Source organism: Panthera leo, chromosome E2 (genome assembly GCF_018350215.1).
Source record: "Panthera leo isolate Ple1 chromosome E2, P.leo_Ple1_pat1.1, whole genome shotgun sequence".
In the NCBI taxonomy this organism is placed as follows: Eukaryota; Metazoa; Chordata; class Mammalia; order Carnivora; family Felidae; genus Panthera; species Panthera leo.
Genome location: NC_056693.1, coordinates 25,829,591 through 25,851,171, shown reverse-complemented (window position 1 = coordinate 25,851,171; position 21,581 = coordinate 25,829,591).

Sequence of the window (21,581 nt, the reverse complement as noted above, 5' to 3'; positions counted from 1 at the left end):
ACTTCTTATTTTTGAGTTATAAGAGCTCTTTATGTATTCTAGATACAAGTCTTTTGTGTGATGTGTTTTGCAAAAAAAATGTTCCCAGTATTTGGCTTGAACTTTTATTTTCTTAACTGTGTCTCTTAAAACCCAAAAGCTTTTCATCTGATGAATTCTATTTTATCACTTTTTAAATTTAAATTTTATGCTTTTTGTGTATTATTTAAGAAAACTTAGTATAACCAAAGGTCACAAAGATTTCTCCTATGCTTCCTTCCAGAGCTTTATAGGGTTGTTTTTGTTTGTGTTTTTGCTTTTGATAAAGAGAGAGAAAGAGATAGAGGGAGAGTAGGCAGAGGTATAAAGAGAGAGATAAAGAATCCCAAACAGGTTCTGCACCATCAGTGCAGAGCCTGATATGAGGCTCAAACTCACAAACTGTGAGATCATGACCTGAGCTGAAATCACAAGTCAGACACTTAACTGACTGAGCCACCCAGGTGCCCCAGAAGTTTTATACTTTTAATTCTTACACTTAGGTCTGTAATCCACTGGGAATAATTTTTGTATAATTTTAGGTAAGGATTGAGTTCTTTTTTTTATTTTTGCACATGAATGCACAAGTATTCCAGGATATTTTTTTAAAGTTTATTTATTTTGAGAAAGAAAGACAGAGAGAGGGAGGGGCAGAGACAGAGGGAGAGAGAGAATCCCAAGCAGACTCCACCCTGTCAGCACAGAGCCCAATGAAGAGCTCAATCCCACAACTATGAGATCAAGACCTGAGCCAAAATTAAGAGTTGGACACCATCCAGGTGTCCCTCCAGCACATTTGTTAAAAAGCCTATCCTATGCTCCACTGACATGCCTTAACACTCATATAGCCATTTAAATGTGGTTCTGTTGGCCTTTGTTCTGTTCCACTGGTCTATATGACTATCCTTATGCCAATCTGATTGCTATTGTTTTATAGTAAATTTTGAAATCAGGTAGTGTAAGTTTTCCAAATGGATTCTTCTTTTTCAAAATTATTTTAGCTTTTTATGTCTATTGCCTTTCTATATAAACTTTTAAATCTGTCACTTTCTTTAAAAAGTCTGTTGGTTTTTATCTTCTCAGATACTGGAGCATCCCAGATATAAAGTCCAAACTGGGAAAGGTGGCTATTGATGGGGCCCAGAGTAGATGGAATAACAAGAAATTGATTTCTTTTTCTGCCTGAAACACTAACAAATTGGACAAAATATATGAAAGAAGGTTTTTCAAGACATTGTACATCAAGTAAAGAAGGACACTGATCCCTTAAAGATGAGAAACAAATGAAATAACTATTACAGTTGCTCTAGCTATGGACTGGAGAGAATTTCTAGGCAGAAGCACCAGGAGGGGCAATTCACATGGAGCACAACTTCTTCCTAAGTTGAAAAGGATGGGGATCCAGGGATTCTAAGGCAGCTGGAATTAGCAGGGCAGGGTGTTGAAGAGGCAACAGCTACAAGGAAAAAAACTCTGAAGATCTAGGAGAGTCCCAGTCTTCTTCACACATGCATGTGAGAAAAGAACTAAAAGGATTAGGGGAGCAAGTCCTTGAAAACTACCAAGGGCCAGAATAGTGCCTGTTCAGACCGTCCAGAGTTGAAAATCCTTATACTTTAGTACTGGTAGAATGCTGAAGAGTTTTGCCTCAGTAGCAGGGAAAATTTTGTCCTTGACTAAACACTGCTCTGTGCCCTCCTAACAAAGCTGAAAGCCAGACTCAAAAGGATCAAATTATTTCCAAGTAACTTAACTGCCTCCCAAAATAAAGCTCAAGTATATTCATAGGAATACAATAATGTACATCATTCAACAAGGAAAAGTTCACAAAGCTATGGTATACATTCAAAACTTATGAAGCAAAGAGAGGGTCAAGAAGTTGGAGACAAAGGAGGGGAGCCTGATTGTCAAACCATGAGAGTACAGAGTTCTGAAACTACAGAATGGGTAGCTGGGTGATGCCATTTTCACCTCTCTGGTGCATGTGCATACACGCCTACACGCACCACAACAATCCACCCCAGTAAGCTAAGCAGTGCCATCTAGTGGAGAATGGAAACATTACATGAAGCTCCACCCAAATGGGCCAACAGTGCTCTTGAGGAACACCACAAGTCTCTCCACCTGCTTAATTTACAGATTATAAAGTGCTTCGTAATTTGACTTCTAGGGGAAACTGGATGTAATTTGAATTTATTTCATTCTGTTCGCTGGTTCATCTATTTGATTTTTTTCTTTTTTCTTTCCTTTTCTTGAATACAGAAAGAGAAAAAAATCATTTTTATTTTCCATTTTTAAAAATTTTTTTAATGTTTTTATTTATTTTTGAGACAGAGAGAGACAGAGCATGAGCAGGGGAGGGGCAGAGAGAGAGGGAGACACAGAATCTGAAGCAGGCTCCAGGTTCTGAGCTGTCAGCACAGAGCCCAATGCGGGGCTTGAACTCACAGACTATGAGATCATGACCTGAACTGAAGTTGGACGCTTCACCGATTAAGCCACCCAGGCGCCCCTATTTTCCATTTTTTATATAAGAAAGATTTTTCTTTAATTGTTTCTACTATAATTTTCACTTCTTTGTAAATTTTTTATCTATATTACTTTCATCATCTCACTTTATTCTATTTTATTGTATTCATTTTCAAAATTTCAAATGTTTTTCTCTTTTTTCTTTCCCTTTTTTCTCTACTCTATCAAGCTTCTTTCAATAACCAGAACAAAATAAACATAAGATATAGCATCCTTTATTTGATTACTTTGGTGCTGTTTTTAACTTTTAATTGTTAGTTTTGTTTTTTACTTTATTAATTCCTTCCTTCAAAATGATGAAATGAAGGAAAAGAAAAGAAAGGACAGGAAGAAATGACAGCCAGGGACTTAACACAGATGTTTGAACCAGAATTTAAAATCACGATAATAAGAACACTAGCTGGGGTTGAAAATAGAATCACTTTCTGCAGAGATAAAAGTAAAACTAGTCAGGATGAAATAAAAAATGTTGTAACTGAGCTGTAATCTTGAATGGATGTCACAGCAGCACGGATGGATGAAGCAGAGCAGCGAGTCAGTGATATAGAGGACAAACTTTTGGAGAATAATGAAGCAGAAAAAAAGAAGGAGACTAAGGCAATAGAATACAATATCAGAATTAAAGAACTCAGTGACTCACTAAAAGCAATAACATCAGAATTATAGGGGTCCCAGAAAATGAAAAGAGAGAGAAAAGGGGGTAGAAGTTTCATGTGAGCAAATCATAGCAGAAAACTTTCCTAACCTGGGTAAAGACACAAACATCAAAATCCAGGCAGTGCAGAGAACTCCTATTAAAATCAACAAAAACCAGCCATCGACAAGGCTTATCACAGTCAAATTCACAAAATACTCAGGCAAGGAAATAATCATGAAAGCAGCAAGGGGGAAAAAAGTCCTTAACCTGCAAGGAAAGACAGATCAGGTTTGCAGCAGACCTATCCACAGAAACTTGGCAGGCCAGAAAGGAGTAGCAGGATATATTCAATGTGCTGACCTGGAAAAATATGCAACCAAGAATTCTTTATCCAGAAAGACTGTCATTCAAAATAGAAGGAGAGAGAAAGAATTTCCCAGACAAACAAAAACTAAAGGAGTTTGTGACTACTAAACCAGCCCTGCAAAAAATTTTAAGGGGGACTCTCCAAGGGGAGATAAGATTAAAAAAACAAAAACAAAAACAAAAATACCAGCAGCAACAAAGACAAGCAAGGACAAAAGAACACCACCAGAAACTCCAGCTCTACAGGTAACATAATGGCAATAAATTCATATCTTTCAGCACTCACTCTAAACATCAATGGACTAAATGCTCCAATCAAACGACATGAGGTAACAGAATGGATAAGAAAATAAGATCCATCTATAGGCTGTTTACAAGAGACCCACTTTAGACCTAAAGACACCTTCAGATTGAAAGTAAGGAGATGGAGAACCATCTATCATGCTAATGGTCAACAAAAGAAAGCCGGAGTAGCCATACTTATATCAGACAATCTAGATTTTAAAATAGAGACTGTAACAAAAGATGAAGAAGGGCATCATATCATAATTAAGGGGTCTATCTACCAAGAAAACCTAACAATTTTAAACATTTATGCTTCAAACATGGAAACACCCAAGTATATAAGTCAATCACAAGCATAAAGAACCTCATTGATAATAATACCATAAGAGTAGGGGGCTTCAACACCTCACTTACAGCATGGACAGATCATCTAAACAGAAAATCAACAAGGAAACAATGCCTTTGAATGACACACTGCACCAGATGGACTTAACAGATATATTCAGAACATTTCATCCTAAAGCAGCAGAATATACATTCTTCTCAAGTGCACATGGAATGTTCTCCAGAATAGATCACATCCTGGGACATAAATCAGCCCTCAAAAACTACAAAAAGATTGAGATCATACTGTGCATAAATTCTGACCACAACACTATGAAATTCGAAATCAACCACACGAAAAAATTTGGAAAGATAACAAATACTTGGAGAATAAAGAACATCCTACTAAAGAATGAATGGGCTAACCAAGAAGTTAAACAGGAAATTAAAAAGTACAAGAAAGCCAATGAAAATGATAACACCACAACCCCAAACCACTGGGACACAGCAAAGGCAGTCATAAGAGGGAAGTATATAGCAATCCAGGCGTTCCTAAAGAAGGAAGAAAGGTGTCAGATATACAACCTAACCTTACAACTTAAAGAGCTGGAAAAAGAACAGCAAATAAAACCCCAAACCGGCAGAATACGGGAAATAATAAAGATTAGAGCAGAAATCAGTGCTTTCAAAACAAAAAAAACCCAAAAAACAAAAACCAGTAGAACAGATTAATGAAACCAGGATCTGGTTCTTTGAAAGAATTAACAAAATTGATAAACCCCTAGCCAGTTTGATCAAAAAGAAAAAAGACCCAAATAAATAAAATCAAGAATGAAAGAAGAGAGAGCACAACCAACACAGCAGAAATACAAACAATAATAAGAGAATATTATGAGCAATTATATGCCAATAAAATGGGTAATATGGAAGAAATGGACAAATCACTAGAAACATATACATTACCAAAGCTGAAACAGGAAGAAATAGAAAATTTGAACAGACCCATAACAAGTAAAGAAACAGAATTAGTAATCAAAACTCTCCCCAAAAAACAAGAGTCCAGGGCCACATGCCTTTCCAGGGGAATTCTACCAAACATTTAAAGAAGAGTTAACATCTATTCTTTTGAAGCTGTTCCAAAAAGTAGAAATAGAAGGAAAACTTCCAAACTCTTTCTATGAAGCCAGCATTACCTTGATTCCAAAACCAGACAAAGACCCCACTAAAAAGGAGAACAACAGACTAATTTTCCTGATGAATATGGATGCAAAATCCTCAACAAGATACTAACTAACCATATCCAACAATATATTAGAAGAATTATTCACCATGACCAAGTGGAATTTATACCTGAAATGCAAGGCTGGCTCAATATCTGCAAAACAATCAATGTGATACATCACATCAATAAAGAAAGGACAAGAACCACATGATCCTCTGAATAGATGCAGAGAAAGAATTTGACAAAATACAGCATGCTTTCTGGATAAAAACCCTCAAGAAAGTAGGGATAAAAAGATCATACCTCAAGATCCTAAAGCCATATATGAAAGACCCACCACTAATATCATCCTCAATGGGGAAAAACTGAAAGCTTTCCCCCTAAGGTCAGGAACACGACACGGATGCCACTCTTACCACTGTTATTCAACATAGTATTGGAAGTGAGTCTCAGCAATCAGACAAAACAAAGGAATAAAAAGCATCCAAATCATCTAGGAGGGGGTCAAACTTTCACTCTTAGCAGATGACATGATATTCTATATGCAAAACCCAAAAAACTCCAAGAAACTGCTAAAACTGATCCATGTATTCAGCAAAGTCACAGGATATAAAATCAATGAACAGAAATCAGTTGCATTCCTATACACACATAATGAATTAACAGAAAGAGAAATCAAGGACTTGATCCCATTTACAATCGTACCAAAAAAAACATAGAATACCTAGGAATAAATCTAACCAAAGAGATAAAAAATCTATACACTGAAAACTATAGAAAGCTTATGAAAGAAATTGAAGACACAGAAAAAAATGGAAAAATATTCCATGCTCCTGGATAGGAAGAAGAAATATTGTTAAAATGTCGATACTATCCAAAGCAATCTGCATATTCAATACAATTCCTATCAAAATAACAGCAGCATTCTTCACCAGCTAGAACAAAAAAAAAAATCTTAAAATTTATATGGAACCAGAAAAGATTCTGAATAGCCAAAGCAATCTTGAGAAAGAAAACCAAAGCTGGAGGCATCACAATTCCGGACTTCAAGCTATACTACAAAGCTGTAATCATCACGACAGTATGGTACTGGCACAAGAACAGACACTCAGATCAATGGAACGGAACAGAGAACCCAGAAATGGACCTACAAACGTATGGCCAACTAATCTTTGACAAAGCAGGAAAGAATATCCAATGGAATAAAGACAGTCTTTTCAGCAAGTGGTCCTGGGAAAACTGGAAAGCAATATGCAGAAGAATGAACCTGGACCACTTTTCTTACACCATACACAAAAATAAACTCAAAATGGATGGAAGACCTAAACCTAAGACAGGAAGCCATCAAAATACTAGAGGAAAAAGTGGCAAAAACTTCTTTCACCTTGGCTGCAGCAATTTCTTACTCAACACATCTCCAGAGGCAAGGGAAACAAAAGCAAAAATGAACCACTGGAACCTCATCAAAATAAAAGACTTCTGCACAGTGAGGAAACAATCAGTGAAACTATAAGGCACCAATAGAATGGGGGAAGATATTTTCAGATGACATATCAGATAAAGGGTTAGTATCTGAAATCTATAAAGGTCTTATCATGCTCAACACCCAAAAACCAAATAATCCAGTGAAAAACTGGGAAAAAGACATGAATAGACACTTCTCTAAAGAAGACATCCAGATGACTAACAGATACATGAAAAAATCTCAATATCACTCATCATCAGAGAAATACAAATTAAAGCCACAATGAGATATCACCTCACATTTAGTCAGAATGCTAAAATTAACAGTGCAGGCAACAATAGACGTTGGCGAGGATATGGAGAAAGAGGATCTCTTTTGCACTGTTGGTGGGAAAGCAAACGGGTGCAACCACTCTGGAAAATAGTATGAATATTCCTCAAAAAATTAAAAAATAGAACTACCCTATGACCCAGCAATTGCGCTACTAGGTATTTATCCAAGGGATACAGGTGTGCTGTTTTGAAGGGGCACATGCACCCCAATGTTTACAGTAGTGCTATTGGCAATAGCCAAAGTATGGAAAGAGCCCAAATGTCCATTGACAGATGAATGGATAAATAAGATGTGATAGATAGATAGATAGATAGATATTCCTCAGCAATCAAAAAGAATGAAATCATGCCATTTGAGCCTACATGAATGGAACTAGAGGGTATTATGCTAAGTAAAATTAGTCAGAGAAGTCAAATATCATATGACTTCACTCATATGAGGACTTTAAGATACAAAACAGATGGGGGGCGCCTGGGTGGCTCAGTCGGTTAAGCGGCTGACTTTGGCTCAGGTCATGATCTCGCGGTCTGTGAGTTCGAGCCCCGCGTCGGGCTATGTGCTGACAGCTCAGAACCTGGAGCCTGTTTCAGATTCTGTGTCTCCCTCTCTCTGACCCTCCCCCGTTCATGCTCTGTCTCTCTCTGTCTCAAAAATAAATAAACGTTTAAAAAAAAATTAAAGATACAAAACAGATGAACATAAGGGAAAGGAAGCAAAAATAACATAAAAACAGGGAGGGGGACAAAACATAAGAGACTCTTAAATATAGAGAACAAACAGAGGGTTGCTGTAGGGGTTGTGTGTGGGGGGTGGGCTAAATGGGTAAGGGGCATGAAGGAAGACACTTGTTGGGATGGGCACTGGGTGTTATACATAGGGGATCAATCACTGGAATCTACTCCTGAAATCATTGGTGCAATATATGCTAATTAAATTGGATGTAAATTAAAATACATGTATACATACATAATTACAAAGCATGTGAAAAAGCAGAAAAAATATAACCCATTGTAAGGACAAAAGTAGATCAAATTTACCAGAAATGACACATGTGATAGAGTTAGGAGATAAGGACATTAAAATAGTCATTATACCTGCATCCTGTATGTTCAAAAAGCTAGAGGAAGATTGAACATGATAAGTAGAGAAATGAGAAGTATTTCAAAATAACAACATATTGAAAACTGTTGAAAACAACAAAACTGTTTGTTTTTCAATCCTCTTTCTGTCCTTCTCCTTGGATAATTTTTTAAGTCTAACTTCAAATTCATCACATTTCCCTCTGTCATATCCATTTGGATTTTAAGGCCATCCAGTAAATTTTTAACTTCAGAAGGTGTATTTTTCATTTCTAGAATGTCTATTTGTTTCCTTTTACTGTGTCTATTTCCTCTCCTGAGATTTCCTTTTCCATGCTAAAGTTTTCACTAATTGAAAATGTTTTACTTTATCAAGGACAGTTATAATAGTCATTTAAATTATGTTGTCTGTTACAGCATCTGGTTCATCTTGAATGTCATGCTTGTATGATTTTTCTTCTCTTGAGAATATGTTCCATTTTTTAAATTATTTTAGATAATTTGGGATTATATCCTGAACATTATGAATGTTAAATCGTGAAAATTCTGGATCCTGTTATTTTCCTCTTATGAGTGTTTTTAGCAGATAATGTTCTTGCCTAGTTCTTAAACTTCAAATCTGTCCCTTGAGCAGTGACAGTAGTCTTGGTTCAGATCTTTTGTCTTTAGCTGAGCCGCTCTCAGTCTTCTGCATATGTGTAGTTTGAGAGCCAGAGATGTGGGTACATCACCATCCCCAACTCTCTTCAGTGTTCACAGGATTCCAGCTTCAACCTTCTGGTTCTTGAAAGAAGGCAAGTTTGTCCACGTGTACCCCCACAGCTGCTGTGTGCACCAGTGTGTGGAGCCACAGATAAGAATGTAGGGAGCATTTCATTTTCCCCACCCCAAGAAAATGTGCACTTCCCATTAGAATCTGTCAGCTTCTCTTCACTCATCCACACTTTCAGGTAATTTCTTTTTTTTTTTTAATATTTATTTATTTTTGAGACAATGTGAGAGACAGAGTGCAAGCAGCGGAGGGGCAGACAGAGGGAGACACAATCCGAAGCAGGCTCCAGGCTCCAAGCTGTCAGCACAGAGCCCCATGCGGGGCTCGAACTCACAAACCATGATCATGACCTGAGCCGAAGTCAGATGCTTAATGGACTGAGCCACTCAGGTGCCCCAGGTCATTGCTTTTTGTATTAAGTCTATCTTTTATAATTTTTTTCTGTAGTGGAATGTGGACAGGTTACTTGGTATGGACTTAGTCCATAACAAACTTTTTTTTTAACCTGTGACAAATTTATCATTGGATATGGTATCAGATAAGATAACCCACCTTTTCCCATAGAAGTTACCATTTTTGTCATATGTTAAATTCTCAAGTATTGGTATTTATGTTAGAGTCTGTTTTTAATTTCTCTGATCCGTTCATTCTCATACAAGTACCACATTGGTTTAAATACAGTGACTTTGTGGCATATTAAAAAGCAAATCCTCTTCATGGTTATTCTTTGGGGCTTTCTAGGATATTCCTAGGTATTTATTCTTTTATGTATTTTCTAGAATTTCTTACCCATATTTTTAAAAGTATCTATATTACTAATTGAAATTGCATGGAGTTTCTATATTCAATTGGAATGAACCAACACTAACAAGAAGTCTTTATATTCAAGAATAAGTTTCTTGGAGAGACCTTTCCATTATCAGTAAGATTTTATAATTATCTTCAAATGGGTCAGTTCCTTTCTTTTCAATATATTCTAAACACTGTATCATCTGTTACTTATTTGATGCAAAAAAAAGGTTTTTATAGCAAATAGAGTCTAGCAATGGTTCTACAACTCATAAGCAAAATTGGCTGTTGACATTTTATATGAGAATTATCATTATTAGGTGTTAAAATTATGCTGTTTTGATAAAAAAGGTTCACATTTTTCCAATGATAAAACTTGAATAAAAGTTTAGTTTTTCCTATGATCATTATTTTATTCAAGTTTTCCAATTTCTGAGTCAAATTTAGTGATATCTACTTTGCTAGCAATGATCTATTTCCTTTAGGTCTTAAATTTGGATGTCATAGAGTTGCAGGCAAAATTCTTCTGTAAATTCTATTTTTATTTTGAGAGAGAAATCACATGCCAGTGGGGAAAGGGACAGAGAGAAAGAGAATTCCAAGCAGTCTCCACACTGTCAGCGCAGAAGCTGATGCAGGGCTCAATCCCACAAACAGTGGGATTATGTATGACCTGAGCTGAAATCAGGAGTTAGACGCTTAACTGACAGCCACCCAGACATCTCTCTTCTGTAAATTTTAAATGGTGATAGCCCCTTTACTCTTTCCAGATCTTGCCTATTTTTGCTCTCTGTCCCATCTTATTTATGCTTGCAAATGTTTCTGTTTTACATTCCCCCCCCCCCCCAGCCCCCAAGGAACCACTTTCTGGGTTTATTTATCTTTTCTTTTTTCTGTTTCGTTGTTTCAGACTTTATCTCTATTAATTCCTTCTTCTTAATTACTAAGCTTATTTCTTTTCATAACTTTATATGATGAGTATTTTTTTACTTTATTTATTTATTTTTATATGAAATTTATTGTCAAATTGGTTTCCATACAACACCCAGTACTTATCCCAACAGGGGCCCTCCTCAATGCCCATCACCTACTTCAATAGACTTGTCTTTCTTCTTTAAAAATTAAGACACTTAAAGCTCTAGAGAATTCTGTTGTATTGGGTCATTTTATTTTACTAGCAATTTAAAAAATTTTCTCTCTGATTCAAGGTTTTCTAAAAGTATGTTTCTTAATTTCCAAGTAATTAAGATTTTTAAATCACTCTTTCATTATTATTTCCACATTTATTGGGTTATAATCAGAGAGTAAGTTGAAAAATTTTTAAGGTTTTCTTCATGGCCAAGTCCATTTTTTAAATATGTACATGAACATAGAAAAACTCCATTTTGCATTTGAAAGATACAAAGTTCTATCTATAGTTATCAAATCAAGTTTGAGTGTGATCAATTTCCACTATATGATTTCTTTAAAAAAATCTTTCTCACAGACTGGAGCCTACTGAAAGAATATCCAATTCCCAAAACTAGAACAAATTTGAGCAACAAAACAAATAGTAAGAAGTTATAACCTAAAATATAAAATAAAGCTTCATGAGTCCATACTAATACAAATAAATGATTGAATAAATAGGTAATTGGGGAAAGAATAGACAAATCTCCTGTGCAGAATTCCAAATAATTTATGTAACAACTTTACTCTCAAGGACATGGAGAATAACACCCACTTCTTAAGTGTGGGCTGTGCATGATGACTTTCTTCCTCAGAGTACAGTATGGAAGAAAGAGGGGGGGAAATAACCTTACAGTGGAGAAACATGACAAACACTACTTTATCCAGGTGGCCAAAGTTGACATCTACATGCTAAGTCACCCTGATAGTATATCCACCTTTATTTTTTAACATTTATTTATTTTGAGAGACAGAGAGAGACAGAGCATGAGTGGGGGAAGGGAAGAGAGAAAAGGAGACACAGAATCTGAAGTAGGCTCTAGGCTCTGAGCTGTCAGCACACAGCCCGACACAGGGCTTGGGTCCACAAACCATGAGATCATGACCTGAGTTGAATTCGGATGCTTAATTGAGTCACCCAAGTGCCCTTATAGTATATCCCCTTGACCTGATCTAATAGGACATCACACTTTACCACTGTGATATTTCTCTCCAAGAACCATAACTCCAGTCTAATCATGAGAAAAAAAATCAGACAAATTCCACTTAAAGGACCCTTTACAAAATATCTGACTAGTACTCAAAACTGTCAAGATTGAGATATCAATAAAGAAGGCAGAATAAGGACTTACTACACCAAAGTTCTCCCTCCATAAAAGCCATGGGGAAAAACTGGCAAAAATGGTCAGAATCAACTTTCTTAAAACTCTGGAAACTAAAGGAACACTTGCTATAAATTTGAGAGCATTTAGCCAAAAAACAAAACAAAAAATGAAACAGAATCTCAGCAAAAGCAGCAAGTTTTGTCGCATTTTAACTTCTCATTTCCCACTCTTCAGCACTGTGGAGGCCGTGAAAAATAGTAGCCTGTATTCCTAGTATAAGAGGGAGCAAAATGGAGCTGGAGCTCTATCTCAAAGCCTTGTGACCAAAAAGGAATCATTATTTGATCAATTTGGTGGCTCCCTGGAAGACCTCACTCCAAAGGCTTGCCTTTATTTGATGTCACTCAAATCTAAAGTCAAGTGTTTTTAGCACTCAAGTGCTAAAATATTCTCCTTGGAAGACATTTGTCAAACATCTTTAAATGTTGGCTGCCTGAGGCAATGAATACTAGTTGGGTAAAACTATAGACTAATCAAAAAGTTTGAAAGAAAAAGCTGAGGAATAAGATGTCCATAAGGGCTAAAAGGTCATGTACATGTTTAGGGATATACACATGTTCAGGAAACACCAGACACTTGAGGAAAGTACTAAATTCTCACCACCGCTTGACTTTGAGGCAAGTGTAAGCAGCAAGTGAAGACCGAGACAAAGTTGGAACTCACTTTGGCTGAGTGTTGAAGACATTCCCAAACATGTACACAGAGCCCCCTTGGCAAATACCCATAGATTACAGGTTCTAGGCATTTAAGGAATCAGGAGAACAACTAGAAAATATCAATAAAAAGAAACTTTAGAAAGGAACCAAATAGAAAAGCTGGATTAAAGCATACTATCTGAAATTAAAAATTCACTAGATGGGCTCAGTATAAGATAAAAGGCAGATATAAAGAAGAAAAAGAATCAGAACATGAACATAGGTCAATTGAGTTTATTCTGTATGAAAATGTTTTTAAAAATGAAGCAAAATAAACAGAATCTCAAGGATATGTAAGGGTCTTTGATGGCACCATCAAGCATACCATCACAAGAATAATACAAATCCCAGAAAGAAAGAAGAGAAAGTAAGAGAAAAGGACAGAAAGAATATTCAAAGAAATAATGGGTGGAAACTTATCAAATATTGGTGAAAGAAATTAATATACACATAAAAAGCTCAATAAACTCCAAGTAAAAAATATATAAAGAGATCCACATCTAGATACCATAATCAACAGTTGAAAGACAAAGACAAAAAGAGAATATGTAAAACAGCAAGTCGTTATTCATAAAAAGTGGTTGTCGATAAGATTAATGGTTGATTTCTCATCAGAAACCTTGGAGGCTAGAAGGCAATGGCATAACATGTTGAAAGTGCTAAAACAAAAAAAACTTGTAAACCAAGAATTCTATATTCAGCAAAATTATTCTTCAAAAAATGAAAGGGAATTTTAGACATTCCCAGGAAAGCAAAAACTGTGAGTTTATTGCTTGCAGAATTAGAATTGTGCTACAAGAAGTATTGAAGAGAGTCCTTCAGGTTAAAATAAATGGACACTAGGCAGTACTTGAGTCCATATAAAGAAATAAAAAGCACTAGTAAAGTTAACTACATAGTTAAATATAAATGACATTACAAATGTATTTTTTATTTGTGACCCTTTTTTCTTGTCTTATTTAAAAAAAAAACTACATACAGCAAGAATTATAAACCTAGGTTGATGGGCACACTTTGTACAAAGATGTAATTTGTGACAATAACAGCATAAAGGAGTGAAGAAACAGAGCTTATATAGGAGGAAAGTTTTACATAAATTTAAATTAAGTTGATGTCGAAGTTAGATTATTATCAATTAAGACTGTTCATGGTAATTTTCAGGTAAGTTACTATGAAAATAATTCAAGAATATATATCTTTTTAGATAAGTTTCAAATGATTAAAGTTGGGAATGAAAGAGAGCACATTACTACCAACCTTACAGAAATAAAAGGGTGATAATGGAATACTATGAACAATTTATACCAACATATCATATAACTTAGGTGAAGTGGACACACTTCTAGAAAGAGGCAATTTAAAAACTGACTCAGGAAGAAATAGAAATTCTGAATGATAAGTTAAAGACTAAGTTACTAATCAAAATAATTCCCACAAAAAATTCTCAGAATCAGATCACTTCACTGGTTAATTCTACTAAACATTTAAAGAATATTTAATACTAATCTTCTCAAACTCCTTTAAAAAGGAAAGGAAGAAATACTGATTACTTTGATACCAAAACCAGACAGATACCATTATAAAAGAAAACTACATGAAAATATATGCAAAATCCTCAACAAAGTACTAGAAAACAGAATTCAACAGCATATAGAAAGAATTATACATTATGAACAAATAGATTTTTATCCCAGGAATCTAAGATTGGCTTAACATCTGAACATAACATAATCAATATAACACACCATAACAATAGAATAATTTTTTAAAAACCACATAATCATCCTAATGGATGCAGAAAAACATTGAGAAAATTCAACATTCCTTCATGATTAACTAGGAAGAGACCTTCCTCAACCTTTCAAAGAGCATCTATGAAAAACACATAGTCAACATAATACTTAATGGTGAAAAAGTGAATGCTTTCCCAAAGATCAGGAGCAAAACATGGATGCCTGCTCTGATCACTTGTATTCAACATTGTACTAGAGGTTCTAGCCAGAGCAACTAGTCCAGAAAAAGAAATAAAAGTCATTCAGACGGGAAAAGAAGTAAAACTATGTCTACATACAGATAATACAATCTTATAGAAAACTCTAAAAAATACATGCACACAAAAACTAATAGACTAATAAATGTGTTCAGCAGGGTTGCAAGATAGAAGATCAATATGCAAAAACAATTGTATTTCTGTATACAGTTGACTCTTGAACAACACAGGTTTAAACTGTATGAGTCCACTTATATGTGGGTTTCATTTTTTATAAATACAGTATAGTACTGTAAGTGTATTTTCTCTTCCTTATGATTTTCTTAATTATATTTTATTTTCTCAAGCTTACTTATTATAAGAATATGGTATATAATACATATACAAAATATGTGCTAATTGACTGTTTATGTCATTGGTAGGGCTTCCAGTCAACAGTAGGCTATTAGTAGTTAAGTTTTGGGGGAGTCAAAATATATACATAGATTTTTGACTGTATATGGCAGGGTTAGCATACCTGACTCCCATATGATTCAAAAGTCAACTGTACTTTCAATGAACAATTAAAAATGACATCAAGAAAAACAATTCTATTTATAATAGTATAAAAACAAATAAGATGCTTAGAAATAATTTAACAAAAATATGCAAAACTTGTACACTGAAAACTATGCAATGTTGAAGGAAATTAGTAGCAGTATTCATAATACTCATGAAATAGAAACCACCCCAATGTCCATCAATTGATGTTTGGATAAACAAAATGTGGTAAATACATACAGTGGATTGTTACTTGGTCATAAAAAGAAATGAAGTGCTGATATACAACATATGTGAATCTTTGCTAAGTAAGGCCATATATTATATATTCCATCTTTGTGAAATGTCCAGATTAGACAAATCCATAGAGACAGAAAGTAAATTAGTGATTGCATGGGGCTGAAGGGATAATAAGTTTGCTCAGGGAGGGTTGGGAGGACTAAAAAAAGAACAATGTTTATTTTTAGGGTTATTTAAATGTGATGATTGATTGCAGTAATAGTTATACAACTCTATAGATATACTAAAAAATATCGAATTTTATACTTCAAATGGTATGTAAATTGTATAATATATAAATTTTTTTTATTTTCATTTTCATTTTCATTTTTAATTTTATTTTTTTAGTTTACATCCAAATTAGCATTTAGTGAAACAATGATTTCAGGAGTAGATTCCTTAATGTCTCTTACCCATTTAGCCCATCCCCCTTCCCACAACCCCTACAGCAACCCTCTGTTTGTTCTCCATATTTAAGAGTCTCTTATGTTTTGTCCCCCCTCCCCTGTTTTTATATTATTTTTGATTCCCTTGCCTTGTGTTAATCTGTTCTGTGTCTTAAAGTCCTCATATGAGTGAAGTCATATGATTTTTGTCTTTCTCTGACTGACTAATGTCACTTAGCATAATACCCTTTAGCTCCATCCACATAGTTGCAAATGGCAAGATTTCATTCTTTCTGATTGCTGAGTAATACTCCATTGTGTACCTATATACAACATCTTCTTTATCCATTCATTGATGGACATTTGGGCTCTTTCTATACTTTGGCTATTGTTGATAGTGCTGCTATAAACATTGGGGTGCATGTGCCCCTTCGAAACAGCACATCTGTATCCCTTGGATAAATACCTAGTAGTGCAATTGATGGGTCATAGAGTAGTTCTATTTTTAACTTTTTGAGGAACCTTCATACTGTTTTCCAGAGTGGCTGCACCAGCTTGCATTCCCACCAGCAATGCAAAAGACATCCTCTTTCTCCACATCCTCACCATCTGTTGTTGCCTGAGTTGTTAACGTTAGCCATTCTGACAGGTGTGAGGTGGTAGCACACTGTGGTTTTGACTTGTATTTCCCTAATGATGAGTGATGTGGGGCATTTTTTCATGTGTCGGTTGGCGATCTGGATGTCTTCTTTGGAGAAGTGTCTATTCATGTCTTTTGCCCATTTCTTCACTGGATTATTTGTTTTTTGGGTGTTGAGTTTGGTAAGTTCTTTACAGATTTTGGATACTAACCCTTTATCTGATATGTCATTTGCAAGTATCTTCTCCCATTCTGTTGGTTGCCTTTTAGTTTTGCTGATTGTTTCCTTCACTGTGCAGAAGCTTTTTATTTTGATGAGGTCCCAATAGTTCATTTTTGCTTTTGTCTCCCTTGCCTCCAGAGACGTGATGAGTAAGATGTTGCTGCGGCCAAGATCAAAGAGGTTTTAGCCTGCTTTCTCCTTGAGGATTTTGATGGCTTCCTGTCTTATGTTTAGGTTTTTCATCCATTTTGAGTTTATTTTTGTGTATGGTGTAAGAAAGTGGTCCAGGTTCATTCTTCTGCATGTCGCTGTCCAGTTTTCCCAGGACCACTTGCTGAAGAGACTGTCTTTATTCCATTGGATATTCTTTCCTGCTTTGTCAAAGATTAGTTGGCCATATGTTTGTGGGTCCATTTCTGAGTTCTCTATTCTGTTCCATCGATCTGAGTGTCTGTTTTATGCCATGTATGGTATATAAATTATATCTCAGTAAAGCTGTTACAAAAACAAAACAAGTAAATAAACAATGGTCTAAGTCATCAAAAACAAGGAAATTCTGAGAAACTGTCATAGCTAAGAGGAGCCTGAAAACACATGATGAATAAATATAATCTGGTGTTCTGGATGGGATCCAGGTATAACTATACTCATATCAGATAAAATAGACTTTAAAGCAAAGACTGTGTGTGATAAAAGACAAAGAAGGGCATTCCATAATAATAAAGGGATCAATCCACCAAGAAGACATAACATTTGTAAATATGTAAGCACCCAAGATAAGAGCACCAAAATATATAAAGCAGATTAACAGACCTAAAAGGAGAAATTGACAGTGATACAATAATAGTAGAGGACTTTAATACCCACTTACATCAATGGATAGATCATCCAGACAGAAAGTCAATAAGGAAATATCCACCTTAAATGACACATTAAGCCAGATGGACATAATTGAATTATACTGAACATTCCATCCAAAACAGCAGAATACACATTCTTCTCAAGTGTGTATGCAGCATTCTCCAGGATAGATCATATATAAGGCCATAAAACAAGTCTCAGTAAATTCAAGAAGATAGAAATTTTATTTAAAAATGTTCTGTCTACAATGATATAAAACTAGAGATCAATTACAAGAAATAAACTAAAAAAAAGTGGAGATTTAACAACATACTACTGAACATGTTCAATAGGTCATTGAAGAAATCAAAGAAGCAATCAGAAAATACCTACAGACAAATGAAAACAGAAATACGACAAACCAAAATCTATGGGATACAGCACAGGCAGTTTTTTTTAAATTTCTTTATTTTGAGAGAGAGAGAGAATATGCAGAAGGGGCAGAGAGAGAGAGAGAGAGGAAGAGAAAGAGAATCCCAAGCAGGCTCTACACTATCAGCGCAGAGCTGGGTGCAGGGCTTGAACTCACAAACCTCAAGATCATGACCCAAGCCAAAATCAAGATCAGATGTCTAATTGACAAAGTCACACAGGCACCACAGCAAAGGCAGTTCTAAGAGGGAATTTCATAATTATACAGGCCTACATGAATAAACAAGACAAATATCAAATAAACAATCTAACTTTACACCTAAACAAACTAGAAAAAGAAAAACAAATTAAACCCAAAATTAGTAGAAAGAAAGAAATAATAAAAATCAGAATGGAAATAAATGTAATAGAGACTTAAAAGACAATAGAAAAAAAATCAATGAATCTGAGAGCTGGTTCTTTGAAAAGATAAATAAAACTGATAAGCCTTAAGCTAGACTCATCAAGAAAAAAAGAGAGAAGGCACAAATAAAATTAGAAGTGAAAGAGAAGTTACAACTGATATCAAATAAATACAAAGGATTAAAATTGACTACTACGGACAGTAATGTGCCAGTAAATTGTACAACCTAGGAGAAACAGAAAAATTTCTAGAAACACAATCTTCCAAGACTGAATCATGAATAGAAAATTTGAATAAACTGATTGCTAACAAGGAGATTGAAACAGTTAAAAAAAAAAAAACCCTCAACAAACAAAAGTCCAGGGCCAGATGGCTTTAGTGGTGAATTCTACCAAACATGCAAGATTGAATACCTATTCTTCTCAAGCATTTCCAAAAAACTGAAGTGAGGGAATGCTTCTAAACTCATTTTACAAGGCCAGCATTCCCCTGATACCAAAAACATCACACACACACAAAAAAAGAAAATTATTAGCCAGTATGCCTGATGAATACAGATGCAAAAATCCTAGCAACATATTAGCAAACCAAATTGTTAAAATTTCCTTACTGCCCCAAGCAATATATAAATTCAGTGCAATTCCTATCAGAATTCCAATAGCATTGTTTCATAGAACTAGAGCAAATAATCCTAATATCTGTATGGAAACACAAAAGACCTGATGAGGCCAAAGTAATCTTGAGAAAGAAGAACAAAGCTGGAGGTATCATGCTCCCTGATTACAAACTATACCACAAAGCTATAGCAATCAAAACAGTATGATATTGCATAAAAACAGACATAGATCAGTAGAACAGAATAGAGAGCCCAGAAATAAACCAATGCATATATGGTTAGTTTACAGCAAAGGAGTCAAATATATAATGGGGTAAGGCCAGTTTCTTTGGTGGATGATGCTGGGAAAACTGGAAAACTACATGCAAAAGAATGAAATTGGACACCTTTGTACACCACATACAAAAAAAATAAGCCCAAAATGGATTAAAGACTGAAATGTAACTCCTGAAACCATGAAATTCCTAAAAGAATAGGCAGTAAACTCTTGGACATCAACCTCAGAAATATTTTTCTGTATCTGTCTTCCCAGGCAAGGGAAACAAAAGGAAAAATAAGCAATTGTGACTCATCAAACTAAAAAGATTTTGCATAGCGAAGGAAACCATCATCAAAAATGAAAAGGCAATGAATGGGAGAAGAGAATTGCAAATGATTGTATCCAAGAAAGGGTAAATAAAAATACCTAAAGAATTCATAAAATTTAGCCTCAAAAATCATCGCCATCATCATCTGACTAAAAATGGGTAGAGAACTGAAGATACATTTTTCCAAAGAAGATACTCAGATGGCCAACAGACATAAAAATGTGTTCAACATCACTAATCATTAGGGAAATGCAAACCAAAAACACAATGAGATATTACCTCATACCTGTCACAATGGCAAGTATCAAAAAAATAAGAAATACCAAGTATTGGTGGGGATTAGGAGGAAGATGGACCCTTCTGCACTGTTGATAGGAATATAAATTGGTGCAGCCACTGTGGAAAACAGTATGGAGGTTCCTCAAAAGATTGAAAATAGAGATTGTACTTCTCAGTATTTATCTGAAGAAAATAGGGGTGCCTGGGCGGCTCAGTTGGTTAAGTGTCCGACTTCGGCTCAGGTCATGATCTCGCAGTCCATGAGTTCAAGCCCCGTGTTGGGCTCTGTGCTGACAGCTCGGAGCCTGGAGCCTGTTTCAGATTCTGAGTCTCCCTCTCTCTCTGACCCTCCCCCGTTCATGCTCTGCCTCTCTCTGTCTCAAAAATAAATAAACATTTAAAAAAATTTAAAAAAAAGAAAATAAAAACCTTAATTGGAAAAGATATATGCATCCCTGTGTTTATTGCAGCATTATTTATAATAGCTAAGATATGAAAGCAACCCAAATGTCCACTGATGAATGAATGGATAAAAAAGAAGTGGTATATATGTACAATGGAATATTACTTAGCCATAAAAAGGAATGAAATCTTGACATTTGCAACAATATGGATAAACTTAGATTGCATTATGCTAAGTAAAATAAGACAGAGAAAGACAAATATGTACAATTTCACCTATATGTAGAATCTAAAAAAAGAATGAACAAACAAAAGAAAAACAGATTCATAAATACAAAGAACAAATTGATAGTTGCCAGAGGGGAAGAAGAGGGGGATAAGAGGAATAGATGAAGGGGATTAGAGGTACAAAATTCCAGTTATAAAATAAATACATCACAGGGAAAAGAAGTACAGCATAAGGAATATAGACAATAATGTAATAGCTTTGAATGGTGACAGAAGGTAACTGCACTTATTTTCTTGAGTATTTTTTAATGTATTTAATTGTCAAATCACTATGTTGTACACCTGAAACTAATACAATATTGTATGTCAAGTTTACTTTTATTAAAACTAAATATAAAGGAGCACCTGGGTGGCTCAGTTGGTTAAACAACCAACTTCGGCTCAGGTCATGATCTGCCAGTTCGTGAATTCGAGCTCTGTGTTGGGCTCTGTGCTGACAGCTCAGAGCCTGGAGCCTGCTCCAGATTCTGTGTCTCCCTCTCTCTCTTCCCCTACCCCACTTGCTCTCTCTCTCTCTCAAAAACAAATAAACATTTAAACAATTTTTATAAAAAATAAATATAAAAATTAAATTTAAAAAAAAGATGGAAATAAGAAGTGTGGAAGAAAGACCAGAAAAGAGAAGACTTCTGTATTGTTTGTGGGAATGTAAATTGGTACAATCACTATGGAAAACATTATGGAGGTCTCTCGAAAAATTAAAACTAGAACTATCATATGCTTCAGCAATTCCATTTCTGGATATCTACCCAAAGGAACTCAAAATATTAATTTAAAAAGATATATGCACGCTGATGTTCATTGCAGCATTATTTACACAAGCCAAGAT